We start from the raw sequence: 18,084 nt of genomic DNA on the forward strand, positions 1-18,084 counted from the left end.
CATTGTTTGGACCACATATTCACTGCCCGTCGATGATCGATCGAAAGGTGGCGATTATGGGAATGCAATCTATTTTATTATTATTAGTATTGGTATCTGTATTTTAATAACATGTGCAGGACACTTGGCGTATCTCTATTTATTTGGAGGTTGAAAAGACACTTGGCTTATTCTTACACATTTGGAAGTTAAAATGACACTTGTCATGCTCCTACACATTTGAAGGAAAGTGGGAAGTTATTTGGACAAGTGAAAGTAAAGAAAAGAATGAAGAGTAGTTGAAAGTTAGGAAGTTATTTCCGTGTGTATCTTTGTTTTTCTATAAATAGCCTTTTTAGGCCTCATTGTAAGGACACACACACAAACAACGTCAATCAGGCCTTTATCTTTTCTTTTATATGAGTAGAGTTAACTTGTAATTGTTCACTCAATCATCTTGGTTGATTGCTCTTCTACTTTGAGGGTTAATAAAGTCCATTTTGTTAATCTTCTCTCATACTTCATCCACTTCATTGTTTGTTTTCAAAAAAGTCCTGAATTACGATAAAGAACCAAATTTCACTTTTCACACCCACATTCCAGCAAGCTTACGATATGATTTCCCGTCGATTGGAAAGAAAACAGAGAATTTTGGCAACAGTACGTAGGACCTCGTAGTCAATTATGTAATCATTCTTTCTTTCTTTTTTTCTTGGATCCGAGGAAACTTTTTTTTGACAACTAAACAAGGTGTTTTCAGGTGAAGAAAACTTTATAAATTTTTATTTGTGATTGAGAAATTATTGGATGTTTTTGGTAGTAAATAAGTTGTTGATGCTTTGCAAGTAGAGTTACTGTAGTAAAAATAGTCACTCTATTTGATTTAATATTTTGAGAGTTAGGGGTTGTTTGGACAAAGAATTGAGCTGGCTTTCCCGCCAAAAATGCCACCGCAACACGGCTAAAAAAAGGCAACCTCAAAAAGTTGGACTGCAAAGGAGTGAAATTACCAAAATGCCCTAGCTATTTGTCTTGCTCTGACTTCCCAACAATCTCTTTTCCTTGCGGGGTATTTTTGGAACACCAGGGTGGGGTCGGGGTCAAGTGTGTGTGTCAGAAGGGGTAGCTTTTTTGGGAATAAGCCAATAAGCCAAATGGGATTTTTTGTCAGAACAACCCTTTACTTTTAACTTTCGGCACAGTTTTTAATAAATTTTTCTCTCTATCTCTCTGCACTAATTACCACTCAAACTCTCAAAAATAACTTTCTGAAATGTAAGCCAAACAAAGCAAGTGTTTGTTAACAAATTTTTTTGTTAGTGGAAATAAGATAATAAAATGGTAAAATACGTTAAATTTTTTATAATTTTTGTTAGTGAAAACGGAGTCTAATTAACATCAGAAAGCGAAAAATAACACTAGAGGGGTGGATTAGTGTAACGACCCGGATTTTTGACCTAATTTTTTTTCCTAAATATAATATTATTTAGAATTATTTTCCTTAATGCAATTCTTTTTTTTAAAAATACAATTATGCATGTAATATATACATGTATTTTTTAAAAAATTTTCCTACACACAAATTACATGCATTCACAAATACAAACTCCTTCCGTCTCTCCGTCTCCTACTCAGTCTCTACTTCCTCCCTAACCCTAAAATCAAGCCATATTCGTCTATTCCAAATTTCATGAACCCAACCCCATTAAATTCACCATTATCCTCTTCCACCAAAATTCTCCTATAAATACCCCACCCTATTGACCCACGAAATTTACATCACAATATTCCCCACGCGCCGACCAGAAAAACAAAAGAAACCCAAGCTCCAATCAATGGAGTTTTAGAGAGAGAAAGAAAGAGAGAGAAAAGTGGATTTTGTACCAAGACCCGACCGAAATCCAATTCGATCGTTCCAAACTCTTCCCACAACCCAGAGCATCCCCAAACAAGCCTCAATCCGATTCCAAAGTCTCCCGATCAAAGAACCCGAAGTTTTCTTCCTCAAAATTCAAGATTCGTTTTTAAATCAATTCGATCCGATTAAAGGTACTATAATCATTTCCAACCTCTTCTCTAAGTATATTAAGTGTTTATATGCTTAACCCTATGTCCCGAACGAAAAAATATAGTTCAATGCGCGTTTTCTGCCGTATTCACCAGTCTGATTTTATTTTTGAGCTCGACAATTTATTTGTAATTATTTATAAAGAAGATGACCCTTCTGATATTTATTTTATAACCTGTCTGATATTAATATTATAAAAAACTACTGACTTGGTATTATTTTCTTACAATATAATATCAACTTAGTATAAAACGTATTAATTATATCAGTTTAATTTATCTGATAGATTAAGTTGGTTTTAAACGTTTCGAAACAACTTTGCGACCTCTCGAACACTATTTTTGACCCCCAAACTATTTTTCCTAGACTTTTCACACCCCAAAGATCATAACTTGTTAAGATCATATTTTTTTATTTAATTATCTATTTATTAAATTATTTATTCGTTATCTATCAAAGTTTACAAACGAAAAATCTTTGCGACCTTCCAAACAACGTTTTAACACCCAAACTAATTTTTCCTAGACTTCTTGCATCTCAAAGATGATATCTTGTTAAATTGATATTTTTTTTTATTAATTTACTATTTATTGTTATTTCTATAGCGTTTCCGATCAAAAATTCTTTGCGACCTTATAAACGTTATTATAAATGTTCGAATAATTTTATTTAGACTCTCTACATTCTGAAGATGAAATTTTGTTAACCGTGACATATTTTAATTTGTAAATTATTTATTATCTATTTACTTCACTTTCGGCCACTTTATTTAACGTCTTTATTTAAATTAATTCCGTGACCCTCCGAACCCAATTTTTGACACTCAACTGGTTGCATAAGACCTTTAGGACTCTTATTAAAGTCCTGATAAATATTCTAATATTTTTATCTAATTAATGTATTTAAATTAGTTTTTAATTAATCTATTATCTTAGAATTAATTAATAAGAACCCAGAAAACTTTCCTTTTAAATTATTTTAAAACTTTTGCTTTATTATTGAAATTGTGACCATACAAGATTAAGGGCAACGGCCCATCCATAAGAAGTTGCGTGATTTCATTATCTATTAATTGTTTTAATTATTATTGATTAATTGCATATTGTGCCGATACTTGATTTGAATGCTAGATTGAACCCTAGAGACATGGGATGGTGTTGCGAAATAGAACTCATCTAGACGATGCTAGATAATGGATAAATTGAAAAGTTTTATTTTTAGATTGCCTGCAGGCGGGATTTTGTGATGTGATGAGTTGGATGTGATGGTTTGAAACTGGCAAAGTAAGCCCAGTGTTGATTGATGAATGATGATTGGCAAAGTAAGCCCAATGATGAATGATGTATTGATACTGGCAAAGTAAGCCCAGTGATGATTGTGAAGTGGTATACAAGATAAGCGAACCTTAGTTATGATTCGGGCATGATAAGCTTTCTTTTGTTGTAATGAGAGGGATACACGCTAGGTACATAACTGAAGTGCAATCCGCGACAACAAAAGAAAGTGAGCTCATGGGACATGTCACGCCCTCGATTTGTAACATAAATAAATAATCCATTTCATTAAATGATCCCCGCATAGTATAGATAATACCCAAAAGAGAGAGTTCCAAATGATCACTTACAAACCAAATTTCCAAGTTTAAAGATTTACAACATTGGCACTACGGCCCGAATACCGTAGTTAGTTAAAGATAGTAAATTTAAGAGGTTACATAATATCTGAAATTAAAAGACTTCAAATGAATTCTACATTTTCATTTTTCAAAGAGATCACCCAAAAGATGATAGAATCACTTCACAAAGACGTCTTTCAAAATAGATGAGATCATGCAGGCACACCATGCACTCCGCATCAAGGTCCTTGAGATACACCTGAAAATGATAGGTTGAGCTACACTAGCCCAGTAGAAACTTCTATACTCAAGCTATATATAAATGCGATGAAACATGCGAAGGGAATGAATGGTTTTCAATAAACGAACAAAGATACAAAGGATACCACTATGAACCGACAGACGACGACTATGGAGTTCAATACGCCTTATGGATATCCCTAGCCATTTGTGCACTAACTAGGAGCAGCATTAAACATATATCAATCTAAATAACCACCAACAGTTTCTTGAACTAATTTAAGACTCCTCAAATGAATGTCACCATTAACTTCCTCATTTTTTACCATTTATCACAAACTTCTTTTATAAAAAGGAGAACATTTCCTTTTGATTGCCAAAATAACTTTGAGAAAACTCTTGACCTTCACGAGTCAAGCTCCGTTGATTCGCTTGAATACCGGAATCCATTGATTTGTGCCCAAATACCGGAACCGTTGATTCGCTTAGGAATACCGGAGGATTTTAATAAAAATCCTTTTTCAAAAAAACAAGTTCCTTTCTTTTCAAATCTTTAGTAGAGTCAGTTGTTTATCTCTTTCTTTAACGGTCATCATCTCAAGCAGCAAACAGTTCAAGTAACAACGTATACTTCTGACATCAACTTCAACATTCTTCATTTTATGAGAAATTCAACTGTTTTACCACCCCATGCGTGACAGTGAACTCTCTTTCTACCCGGGTTTCCGTCTTACCACACCTTGCGTAACGGGCCCTCTAGAGGCTCTGCATTACCACACCTTGCGTTGCAGGACCCTCAATTCAAAATTCACAACTCACATAAACACATAAGCATTAACAATCCGATACAAGGGGATAACACTTCCCAAGGTCACATGCTTTCATTCATTATCATTCAATGTATTAAAAACTCATAAACATGTCCTTTTGTACATCATTAAATACCTTTGGTTCACGTTATACCTCTACGTCTATCACGACACCCCGCATCATGCATCGAACCCACTAATGACTTTACAACGCACCACTCATCGGGTTCTACACTAAAAATCCCATAGAACGAGCACCCAAAGGAACTTTGTAAGACTAACACGATGAATAGGGAAGTTACGGATTACTCTATTGTCGCTTAGACTATGTGATAGGCCTTCATCAACCAACCATGCGCCCTACGATTTACTTTCGGCCTACGATGTTCAATGATGACTCTATAGTATGTTTCTCAATTTACCAATCATCACGCCATGTTATAACGCTTAACAAGTTTATATCGATCATTGAGACATGCTACAACATCAAGTTGAATCAACTAAAAGCGTAAATAACGTACGGGTATCCTAATCATTTATTTTTACATTCTCTAAGCCACAGCATGAGCCCAAAGAGATCGATTGGTCAATGAATCTTTCGAGGTACGAACAATCAAGTTTGGAAGTCATTTGAAGCTATTCAAAAGATGTTGGAGGTGTCTGGAGTTCAAACGGGCACGAGAAGAAACAAATGAACCAAATCTGTCCGAAACAGAATGGGGGTATTGATACCCCTGATCGAGGTATCAATACCTGGCCAGCGTCTAGTCCAGAGAAGAGTGGGGTATCGATACCCCTTTTTTAGGGTATCAATACCGCGGAGTTTTTCTGCAGATTTTCAGCTTTTCAACAACGAAATTTCAACAACAAACAACGAACCCAGCACGATCAAGGCACATAATCAGCCCATAAACACATAGAGAGAGTAAGAAATCCCTACCTCATGGGTTTTGAGCAAAACCCCAAAGATCCGAGCGAAACCGAAACTCCTACGTGATCCGATCGTAATTTTTCTTGGATGGATAGGTAGCCCTGTTCCGTAGAACAACTTTAATTCTCGGACTTTGTTCGGAATCATACTCCATGGAGGTGAAATTGAGGAGAGAAGATGAGGGAGAGGTGAGAGCTAGAGAGAGAGAGTGTCGGCCGAGAGAGAGGAGAAATAAAGGAGAGAATATCTCCTGGGAAATAAAAGAGAGGAAAAGATGGGAAAAATTATCCCATGCTCTCACTTCACAAACGCACACATGCACCTCTCACCTAATCATATCCTTATATCCTTTCACGAACACGTCACACCGTAAATCCACACCGTCTATTTTGACAAGTCGTACTATTGCAAAAGAAAAATAAAAATACGGCCTAAAAAAAAGAGGTCTCTACAGGATAGGACATAGCTAGCGGTTGGGGAGGAAAGATCTCGCGGAGAGATCTTAGATTTCACATTAGGTTATGGATAGTAATGAACTAGCTTATGTGGAGAATATTTGTTTGGCTTCTACGATTCAATATTATCTTGTTACCTGCTAATTGTAAAGTAAGAGGGGTGGTTGGGTTGGATTATTCTACTGGGTGATTTATCACTCACGGATACGTCTATATCCTGGCAAATTGTTTGCTTCGGCGATCAATTTGCCAGTGGGCGCAGGATTCAATGGAGAGGATTCAAAGATGTTGCGGTTCAACACGGAAAGAATATCAAGAACAAAGATCGAGTATTCTTCGGATTTGTATCAAGCCTAAAGTCAGCTCTGAAGTTAATGTATTTTGAATCATTAAATTTATCTTGTGATTGTAATAGTTAAACTTTATTTTAAAAAATTATATTTATTTAGCAAATTTTCTTAAGATTTTACTTTATATTGCTTCTGAAAAGTCGGGGCGTTACAAATGGTATCAGAGCATAGGTTCAACACTCGGCCTTGGGTAGATTGGGTAGACCACATTCTAAGAGCGTAAATCCGAATAGCTAAACGTTTACTGTATCTATTACTTCCCTAAACTACGATATATCTTACCTGATTATATTATATAAATTTTTTTTATTTACCTGTCGCAATTCAAACTCCGAGAAGTGATGAAATCGATGTTGACTTCGATCGGAAGGAAGTGACAGATGAGCCGTTTCCCTTTTATCATTTGTTAGTTGATCAAACGAGACGAAGAATTCCAGTACGAAGAAGGCAAAGAGACAAATCTCGACAATGGAGGATAAGGTACTGTCGAAAGAGGCTACTCAATAAATAGAGTACCTGTCGAAGAAGAATTTCCTTTCTCTAGACGGATAACGATCGAAAGTAGAGTAAGATCAGTGAGAGAAGGTTATTGCATGCACTTCCTTTTAAGAACCAGATATTTAGAAACCCTCAAGACCCTAAACCTAACTTCGTGGAGTAGTCGTTACAAGATTGGGATAAAAGGGTCAACAACGTCACTTTCGACGGTTATTTTGTCAATCCCACCAGTAAGGACAATACGCGTAACCCTAATGCCAACGACAACGTTGCCTGCGTCGATGACAATGCTTACATGAATCCCGAGATCCATGCCAACTCAACCCTCAACACAATATGGAGTATCAACAAGGATGCGCAACTCATACGGGCGATTACCGCCATAACTACACCTAAACTCCAACCTTAAGTTCCGTATGCCTTCCGATGGATAGATTATAGTAGAAGGAATCTTAGGCTTACGTTTGGCTTGTGATCCTTAGGTCACAAAAGAAATTTGACTTTGATGTCAAGGTTCGACTATTAGTCGATCGCACTACTATCGAAAGTGATAGGAGAAGCGAAAAGTCATTTTCCGCCAGTGAGGTTTTACCCATTTAAGGGGGGGTAGACAAGACCCTTCTGCACCTAACACGCACAAAATGATGTGGCATAATAAGCTCCTTGGATGGTTAGCGAGCTTCAAGTTGAAAGAAATAGATCGTATGGAGTTGGGCCTTCCTCACATCATCTGCAAATACAAGGACATGTTCCCTTGGAAATCGCCAGGATTACCGCACCAAGAGAAATGGAATTCACCGTCAAGCTACAACCTGGTACGACCCCAATCTCCATGGCCCCGTATCAGATGGCTCCGATAGAACTACAAAAGTTGAGAACACAGCTGCAGGATCTTTCAGAAAAGGGTTTTATCCGACCCAGTACCTCACCATGGGAAGCCCCTGCCCTATTTGCCAAGAGGAAAGAGAGAATGCTGCGACCTTACATCGACTACCGTCAACTCAACAAAGCCACGATAAAAAAACGGTACCCTCTTCCGAGAATAGAAGACGTGTTTGACCAATTGAGAGGGTCAACATGATTCTCGATGATTGATCTAAGATCCGGATACCACCAATTCATGAATCAAATATTGTGACATATCTAAGACAACGTTCCGCGTCCGTTACGGACACTATGAGTCCATAGTTATGCCGTTGGTTTAACCAATACTTTTGCCGTTTTCACGAGTTTGATGAACTAGATTTCCATGCGTTACTTGGACAAGTTTGTGGTAGTGTTCATTGATGACATCCGTGAATATTCTCCAATGGAGAAAGAACACGAAGACCACTTGAGAATTGTCCTACAAGTACTCCGAAATAATCATTGTATGCAAAGGCCAGCAAGTACGAAGTATGGATAGAAGAAGTCGAATTCCTAGGACACGTAGTGTCAGAGAAAGGAATCTCAGTTTACAACGGCAAGGTAGAAGCAGTCATGGACTGGAAAAGACCCTCAACGGTGTTCAAGATAAGAAGTTTCTTGGGATTAGCTGGTTACTATAGAAGATTCATTCAAAATTTCTCCATCATTGGATAAACCATTGACTCGACTAATCAAAAAAAAAGAGGTTAAGTTCGAATAGAACGAGGTATGTCAGAAATCATTCCAAGAACTTGAGAAAAGATTAACTAGTGCCCTTGTATCAATCATTCCCGAATGAGACATAGGAAATACAGTGTACTACGACACATCCAAAGACGAATTGGGAGCTGTACGCATGCAAGATGGAAAGGTCATTGCTTACAGATTCTGACAATTGAGACCGCATGAAAAAAAAATTATCTAACTCACGATTTGGAGCGGACAACAGTAGTGTTCGTCCTAAGATCTTGACGACATTATCTATACGGAGAGCAGTTCGAGGAAAGACAAACGAGGTCGCTGATGCACTGAGTCACAAAAATTGAGGACAAGTGGCTAGTTTAGCTACCAGAGAATGGGAGATGATAAAAAGCCATCAGCGGATTCAAGCTGCAGCCAACCACAGAAGATATCAACTAAAAAAAAAAAAAAAACAGCAGCCAGATAGACAATCCATGTTGATAAAAGTCTTCGCCTCCAGGAAAGAATTTTTGTACTAGACATTAGTACCCTTCGGAAAGCAGTACTTAAGGAGTTCCATCCTTTCAATTTCACCGTCCACCAAGAGAGCACCAAGACATACCAAGATCTCCGCCGACAATACTGGTGGGGTAGAACAAAGGATATAGCCAAATGCGTTCTGACATATCTCACATACCAACAAGTAAAAGTAGAATATATCAGAAACCGATGGAACCCTACAACCTACCTATACTCGAATGGAAATGGAAACTCTCAGCTGACTCTACATTCGAGAAATCATACGATTACACGGTGTATTGTATATATGTGATCATGATTCATGATTCACGTTGACCTTTTCAGAAAAGCCTGCAGAAGCATTGAGAACCGATCTTCGCCTCTGCATTGTCTTCCATCCGCAAACAGACAAACAATCCTAAAAGACGATCCAGATCTTAAAAGACATACTTTGTGCCAGTGTATTGGACTTTAAAAGAAGCTGAGAACGACATTTGCCTCTAGTCAAGATTGCCTACATTAATAACTATCAATCCAGCATAGAGATAACACCATGCAAAGCTTGTAGAAGCGACCTTGTCAATCACTGATTCGATTGGACTAAATTGAGAGAAGCAAGCCTATTAGGACCAGAGAGTTAACAGAAAAGGTCAAAATCATTCGCTAGCAACTTCTAGTTGTGCAGAATTGGCAAAGGACCTATCTATACTACTCTCTTTTAAATGTACGAAGGTGTTTCCTCCTTTTTTTTCATGTCAAAAATACCCCTGCTAAAAGTAACAATTACTCCACTACAATCCTACCGGAATACCGAAGGTCGTGTTATAACGGAAGACCGCGTCTGTTGAATGACATGCGCCTCTTCGGGAATCACCACAGCCTTCGAACATAAAGGTTGCATACGCGACTCTTGGATTAGCAACATTGAGGGAAACAAGGGAGCATTTCTATGGTAACACCGTCTGATGCCATACGCAATTCACACGCCACAAATAGTTGTTTGTGATTAGGTTAGGTAATTTGATGTGGTTCTTCATCTTGTTATTGCTCTTCCATCTCATCCTAACAACATCGACAGTAGGATAACAATGGCCTCCATCACTCTGTTTCTCATGAAAACGAGTTCACATTTGTCATAGCAAATGGGTACAGGCAAGTGCAACGAAGATGTCTCCGTGTGACTCCATTTCTCTTCCTTTGGTTTGGGTGTCATTCTTCATTTTTTTTTCCAGCGAGAATGAAAATTAGTTTATTATACTTCTTTTGAATTTGAGAATTCAGGCACTTTGTAGAGATTGCACGAAACCTACCAATGATCTGGACTTAATTTTTCAGAAAATATGTGCAAAGTGTTCGACAAAATGCCTGTTAGAGGTGTGAGATTTTTAACATCTCTGAAGGAAATATAATTTGAAGTGATTTCCCCCCCCCCCCCCCCCCCCCCCCTGTATGTATGTATATGTTTCGTCCTCCACTCTTTAGGAGTTTTGTTCTTCAGATTACGTTTCATGAACTTACCAATGACCTGGACGTAATTTTTCAGAAAGTATGTGCAAGGTGTTCGACAAAATGCCTGTTAGAGGTGTGAGATTTTTACCATCTCTTAAGGAAATATAATCTGAAGTGACTTTCCCCCTGTATGTATGTATATGTTTCTTCCTCCGCTCTTTAGGATTTTTGTTCTTTAGATTATGTTTCATGTCACACTCAAATGGTTTCGTTAACATTGTGAACAAATCATTCTAAGATTATTCTAATTGTGAGGGGTGGCTAAAACAGTTATCTTAAAACTCCTTCGCCAACCGTCAATCTATGCATAAACTGGTTAAGGAACTTTAATATATTAGTTGTTTCATAGTTTTAATGTCTTGTTCTTGTTACACACTTGGTCCCCCAAGCATGATGCATAAGCACCGAAACTGAGATCACTGAGGGGTGGATTTTTCCTTATTAATGTATTATTGTTGTCTTCTTCAAAAGTTGAATTAATTAATTCCAAAACTTCATAATCTTTTTAGCTTTGACACGATTTTTCCTGTAATGATCATGTCAAGGTTTGAATGGAAGGACAATTGCTCACAAAATTACATATTGAAGGGCAGAAAACCAGCCACATCTACCAGTTCATAGATTTTCAACACAACGACGTCGTTTGGAAAAAAAAACAACCAAATGGAGAGACAATGTCTGCTAGGTACTGTTTCTTCCTCCATTTCATTTTCCCCCAGACTTTGTTTGGAAGTTTGGATTCCCCTAAATTATAAATCAAATGCTATGGACTCTACATCTCCAACAAATGAGAAGCCATAGCTTAGGCCAATCCCCACTTCCCAACCATTTGGAAGGGGTACACTAAAACAGTCATGGTACCAAGAACAAAAAAAAAAAAAACCTCTGTTTACTCCCAAATAACAAACCGAATATAAAATTACTGTCCACAGAGACAGAGGAGAGGGAGAGGTTCCCTTGGCGACATATTTAGTCGTTTATATTGAGACAGGAACATTCATTTTCTTTAGCCTCTCTTCTTTGTGACCTCATAAAATATTTCTAAGATTAATATGGTTTTGGTTCAATTTTACATTGGACTTGATATGCTGTGTCAATGATCCATTCAAACAAACATCACTATTTTGATTGATTTTGCTATAAATTGGGCTATAGAAGCAGATGATTTTTTTTTTTTTGGAGAGATGGGTTTGTTGGGAGAGAAATGAAGTTTGACGAGAGAGGGAGAGAAGGTGGGAACTGGGTCTGTAGTCAGAGAAAGAGATATGAGAATGATTAATTGGGAAAAAAATGAAAAGGGATGTGGTCTATATAGGGTCGCCATTTAGTTGGTTTTGTTCAAATGACACCATTGGATTTAAAGTTTATATACAGGCTGCAAGACGTGCCTGGTTTTCTACCCTTGGATGAGTTAGTTTGTGTGTTGTCGCCCTTCATCCAAATCTTGACATGATCATTACGGGGAAAATCATGACAGAGGATCCGCAACTGAGGGCCTAAGGGTAGGAGCCTAAGCTATCCTACCCTTCTGATTGTCAGATGCAACACTTCACCTTCAAAATGGAAACCTATTCTGCTTGGTTTGTTTAGATTTAATGTCGCTGGATCTTCTCCCAGCTAGGTCTTGCCGGTGTAGCTGGAATTTTCTGAATTATGAGGTTACACAAGTTCCTTTCTTCTCACCATTCTTTTATTCTTTGGTTCTTTAAGAAAAAATAATGTGGTTGAGCTATCTCTGAATTGCTACTTGGATTTTTATTACTTTATTCGCTTAGGCATATAATTTTCCAGTGCCATGAAGAGATCACTAAAGCGCTTGACCTTCCGGAGGATAGTCAGCATCTGCTGCATTTAAGTTCTGCAAAGCGACGTTTTTGGCTTACAAGTGAGATTAACATTGCAACTGATGAGTTAGCTAAGATGGAACAAGAACAATGTAAGCCGTAAATGGTAACTTGCTATTTTTTTGTCCACTTTTTGAATGTTACAACTGTTGGTTACAGATATCAAGGCGGCGATGTCTCTTTAGCACTATGTTACTATCAAACTTCTGAAACTTCCCTTTCGCTTAATATAAGCCACGTTTTGTTCGTCGACTGTATGGATTTGTATAAATGGTAAAATCCTCACTTGGCTTTAGCATACCTTTAGAAATATACGTCAGGATAGCGAGTGTTCTAGATGCCAGATGCATGTAGAGGATATGCACCATTTATTCATTGATTGGTGCTTTGATTTGAGACTTTTGGACTAACTTCACAGTTTCAGCTTCAGGGGACACTAAACAATTACAGGAAGCCAGAACCAATGATTAGAGGGAAGCCTTGGAATGTTTTTTTATGTTTTGTTCTTCTATGATAGATACGGTTGAGTAGAAACAAAAGTAAAGTGTTTGACAATCTGGATAGCGCTAAGCACAAAACTGAGACTTAACCAACAAAAACCGAACAAAACCTCGCATATTTACATGTTGGTTGCAAATTTCTAGGTAGATACAAGTTGAGGTTGAACACTGATGACAGTTTGCAAGGTAACCTTGGGTTGGCTGGTCTTGGATTTGTCTTTAGGGACGAGAGGGGCTGCTGGATGTTTTAACTTCTTAGAAGGTTGGCTAATGTCATGACCTTGAATGCCAAACTTAGGGGCATATTTCCTGGTCTGCAGATTGAAGAGTGAACTTGATCAAGGGTGGAGCTCCTTCAAATTCCCCCTCATAAGGTGCTGGAGGATGAATGTAAAGAAAGCATGGCAAGAAGGAATTGGACTGTTGGCTATATTCCGCGGGAGGGAAAGATGGGCCTCTAGCAGGATACACTTGTGGAAATTGTGTTAATTTGTCTTAAGGAAGTTAGAGAGCTTCTTTGAGCTGAATTTCACCAAAATTTGTAATCGTTGACTTTAGTTTATCTTACTTCTACCCTGTAATCCCAAAAAGAAAAAGAAATGATGCGTTGTTTTCTTTGTCATCTTATTTGGTTTCAATAATGAATGCAAAACGTGCAACTTTACTAGTGCCAATAAAAGGACCAGACCGCTGACCTTTCGAAAAGAAAATGTTGAACTCAACGAAGACGTCACTCTCGAGAAAACAGCCCATAGAGATCCATGATTATAGTGAGAAGTGCATCCAACGCAAAACCATTCAATCCGTCCGAATCTTTTGGCAACATCGAGGAATTGAGGAATTAACTTGGAAACGAGCATAAACTTTGAACGCCAACTACCTTCGTCTGTTTCCACCAGAACTTACACCCTAATTTCGAGGACAAAATTATTCTAAGGGGAGTAGGTTGTAACGACCCGGATTTTTGACCTAATTTTTTTTCCTAAATATAATATTATTTAGAATTATTTTCCTTAATGCAATTCTTTTTTTTAAAAATACAATTATGCATGTAATATATACATGTATTCTTTTTAAAATTTTCCTACACACAAATTACATGCATTCACAAATACAAACTCCTTCCGTCTCTCCGTCTCCTACTCAGTCTCTACTACCTCCCTAACCCTAAAATCAAGCCCTATTCGTCTATTTCAAATCCCATGAATCCAACCCCATTAAATTCACCATTATCCTCTTCCACCAAAATTCTCCTATAAATACCCCACCCCATTGACCCACGAAATTTACATCACAATATTCCCCACGCGCCGACCAGAAAAAAAAAAGAGAAAAACAAAAGAAACCCAAGCTCCAATCAATGGAGTTTTAGAGAGAGAAAGAAAGAGAGAGAAAAGTGGGTTGTCACGCCCTCGATTTTCAACATAATTAAGTAATACATTTCAATAAAAGAGAAATCTCGCATATCATTTACGTTACCCCAAAAGAGTTTCCTACCAGTTTAATTTACAAACAAGTCCTTAAGTTTAGATAATTACAACTTTAGTCAAGGAAAATTCAGTAGTAATTAGTTACAAAACCATCTTTAACAAAGTGAGATCTTCACAACGATGACGAAATAACCAGAGATGTCAGCTTCCAAAAATCTTTTACTGTCAAGCACACAATGCATGCAGTCTATTGCCCGGCATCAGAACCTGAAAAGAAAGATTTGGTTGAGCTACACTAGCCCAGTAGAGAATTCTAAGCTCAAGCTATATGTCGTTTGAATGAATCATACACCGAGAATGAATAGGTATGGACAGATATGCCTATAGTACAAGTGACTACCAATAAGCTGCAAATTATCGCCTAAGAGCCCTAGACTTCACATCAATGTCATTAGCCATTTACTTCTTCCACTAAATACATCAACAAACTCACGTCGTTCCACATTTATCTATTATCAATTTAAAAACATCTTATTATTCGTAGTACAGTACAACAATTGTTCTCGTGTCCACATTGATCTTCATCAAATCCCTTTATTACAAAACCTTTCTTTTCCTTTAATCCGGTATTTCCCATCAATAGTCACTAGGGGCACCTCGGGTCTAGTTCCCTCGAGCGCAGGGTCACCCCAAGTCTTTTCCCTTAACAATAGTAATCAGTTGGGGTCACCTCGGGTCTAGTTCCCTCGAGCGTAGGGTCACCCCGAGTCTTTTCCTCCAATAATATGAGTCAGTTGGGTCACCTCGGGTCTAGTTCCCTCGAGCGTAGGGTCACCCCGAGTCTTTTCCCTCAATAACGACCACTTGGGTCACCTTTCACACTTTTCACAATCGACATCATTTCGCAATCAATTTCATCATCCCTTTGACGGTTATACCACTGAATTTTAATTAATCATTACGTGACTCCACAAATGTACATGTTCATGCATTTTCACTGGTTTACCCATTCGCATCTAACATAGCATATCAAGCCCGTACGTATAACCCTTTGACATGAAGGTGCCGGAAGGTCAAATGGGAATGGTGGAATGGGTTTGGGATCTTATGGAATGGGAAGGTTATTCGAAGCAGCAGACCCGAAATTGGGCCCGGATTTCAATGAGCGAGAAATGAAACAATTGATGATTGTTGGTCTTTGGTGTGCTCACCCGGATCACAAATTCTGGCCTACAGCTAGACAGGTGATTCATGTGCTGAATTTTGAAGCTCCACTGCCTATTCTTCCAAAAAAACAGCCCGTGCTGTCGTTTTTTCCTTCTCCATCGAACACTTTCACCACCAGTTCTGACACCTGCCAAAACTAATATTCAAGCAACACAGGTTCTTCTAAGTTCACCCCATCTTCTACTGCTTCGTCTTCATCAATGAGAGTCTTGAATAAAGATTAAATGAGTTTTTAGATTCTAGATTGTGGATTGTACATTTTTGAATTATGGTGATAGTCTGTATGTTGGTTCAAATAGTATGAGTAGTCCATTTTTCTTCCTATTTCTCCTTATTGTTTTTGATTTCTTGATTCTATTGTTAGAGGTTGTGGAGATTGGCTTTTTAATCTCTAGGTTGGAGATTAACTTGCTCTTGGATCTGCTACTGTAAAGTTTGCTTTTTATCGTCAATAGAAAATCTTTGTACTACAAGATCCAGGACTTGAGTTAATAACCAATATTCCAGAAGGAGAATTAATGTAAATACAGTAGGAGCTTCAGATTTTGAAACGCTTCTGAAATCTGTTTACAGTAGCAACGATTACTTCGAGAAAGGAGGAAATTGTGACCATATAATTTAAATTTTTTCTCAATTTGATCATTCTCACTAACGGAGTTATTAGAACTAGCGAAACTCATGGGCGAAATTAACATTTCATTCCTAGAGGGACGGAACCGAGACAAAATACGAACAAGAGGGACTATTTCAAAATTTTATTTTTTATTTTGCAAAGACAAACTCGATCCGTTCCCCACCCCAAACGGGTAGTGGAGTCGGGGATTTTTGGGGTTCAGGTAGGCTATGAGAATAGTTTTAAAAAAAAGTGAGGAACAGGTAGAAGGGATGGGTATGACTTAGTCCCCGCCCCGATTATCCCCGTTGTATATACACATAATTTAGTTAGGGTTTCATCATTTATCCCACTGTTGTCGTATATATCCAGGCCCCTAGCCTAATATGAATATGTCCATGCCCCTGGCCTAATATGAATATGTTGATGCTTAAATTCCAATTGGCCAATTTTTCCAATCGGGTCAATTTTTCCAATTAGTTCATTTGATTCGGCATATTCGTGGAATATGTTGGGTCAATACGAGGTCGTTTGTGTCATTTTGCGCTGTTTTGATGCAATATTCACTCGAATTAAAATTTACTTTAACGGATTTTTGGACTTTTGAGGAATTCCGTCCATGTTCTCGCAAATATACTTCTATTTTGTCTTTTTGTGCAAGGAATTTCCCGTTCTTTGTGGGGGTATTTCCGTCTAACCGAACTTCCGGCCGTAATTCTTGACTTGGCGTGTAATTCTTGACTTTGTGACTATAGTCTAATAATAAAATCTTGTTGCCTATAAAAAAAAAATTTGCAATTTAATGTTTTCTCATGGGTTCAAATGTTCTTTTATTTTTGAAGGTAAAGTTTTTTTGTCTGGGGAGTTGGAAGAATAGGAAAACCTCTTAGAATACTTTATGGGTCATTTGCATGAGTTACTCCCTCTGTTCATTTTTAAGTGTTCTGCTTCGTAATTCCAACTTATTAAAAAGACGTCATTATTGTACCTTTCATATCAAATTTTTCCTCTACTTTTCTTACTTACCCATCATCATTACACTTTTACTTACTCACTTTTCAAAATGGAATCTACTTTTAGGGACAAAATAGACAATACACCAAATTTTTCCCACTAACTTTACAAAATGGACACTTATTCAGGGACAGCCCAAAATGAAATACTAGACTCTAAATAAGGGACGGAGGGAGTAGTATTTTTTTTTGCACATGCTGAAATGTTTATCAATATAATTAGAGACACAAGTCGATCAATTGCTTGGTTGGAGGTGTACCTTAAACCATGTGCACTTGCTATTGGAGAAATGATGTTTCTCTTGAAATGGAAAACGTTAAAGTATCCCGAAAACAGCAATCAATGGTTGAGAATCACTTTGATGATTATGTCACACACATCAAAGTGAATCTCAACCACTAGTTGATCTTTTCGGGGTACTTTTGAGGTAAATTTTCTTTGTCCCTAGCATTTCTGATATCTTAATTGACTTAGCTAAAGTTGTCGGATCAGTTGCTCAAAATACTTTGGATATAAATTTCTCTAAATTATTACATACTCCTATATTACAGCCAACAATTATACCACACATGATATTTACAGGCATGAATTATCGTACACGTAGCATCTGAATGACTAGGACTTACCTCTCCAGTCTCCTCTGAATGACTAGGACTTCTTGACTTATACATCTCCAGTCTCCTCTGAATGACTAGGAAAGTTCCCCCAACAACTGTGAACTAACGAGGAAAGAAAGCTGTGACATCTCACGTTTTCAGTAAATAAAAAATAAAAAATATTTTTGACACAAATTTTTAAATCTTTCATTTCTCTCTTTGAAACTTCTTAATAAAATAAAAACACTTATATTTTAAATTTCATATTATTGGGCTATTCTTTTAACATGTGGTTTTATA

At 37.6% G+C, this 18,084-nt stretch overlaps 1 long non-coding RNA gene across 1 annotated transcript; it reads left to right on the plus strand.

Moving 5' to 3' along the window:
- Positions 1–9,756: 9,756 nt before the first annotated feature.
- On the plus strand, positions 9,757–13,550 carry LOC131308416 (uncharacterized). Its single transcript, XR_009194426.1, has 3 exons — positions 9,757–10,061; positions 11,106–11,245; positions 13,049–13,550. It is a non-coding gene; the product is annotated as an uncharacterized LOC131308416 (long non-coding RNA).
- Positions 13,551–18,084: the final 4,534 nt, after the last annotated feature.

Source organism: Rhododendron vialii, chromosome 11a, assembly GCF_030253575.1.
Source record: "Rhododendron vialii isolate Sample 1 chromosome 11a, ASM3025357v1".
Classification (NCBI taxonomy): Eukaryota; Viridiplantae; Streptophyta; class Magnoliopsida; order Ericales; family Ericaceae; genus Rhododendron; species Rhododendron vialii.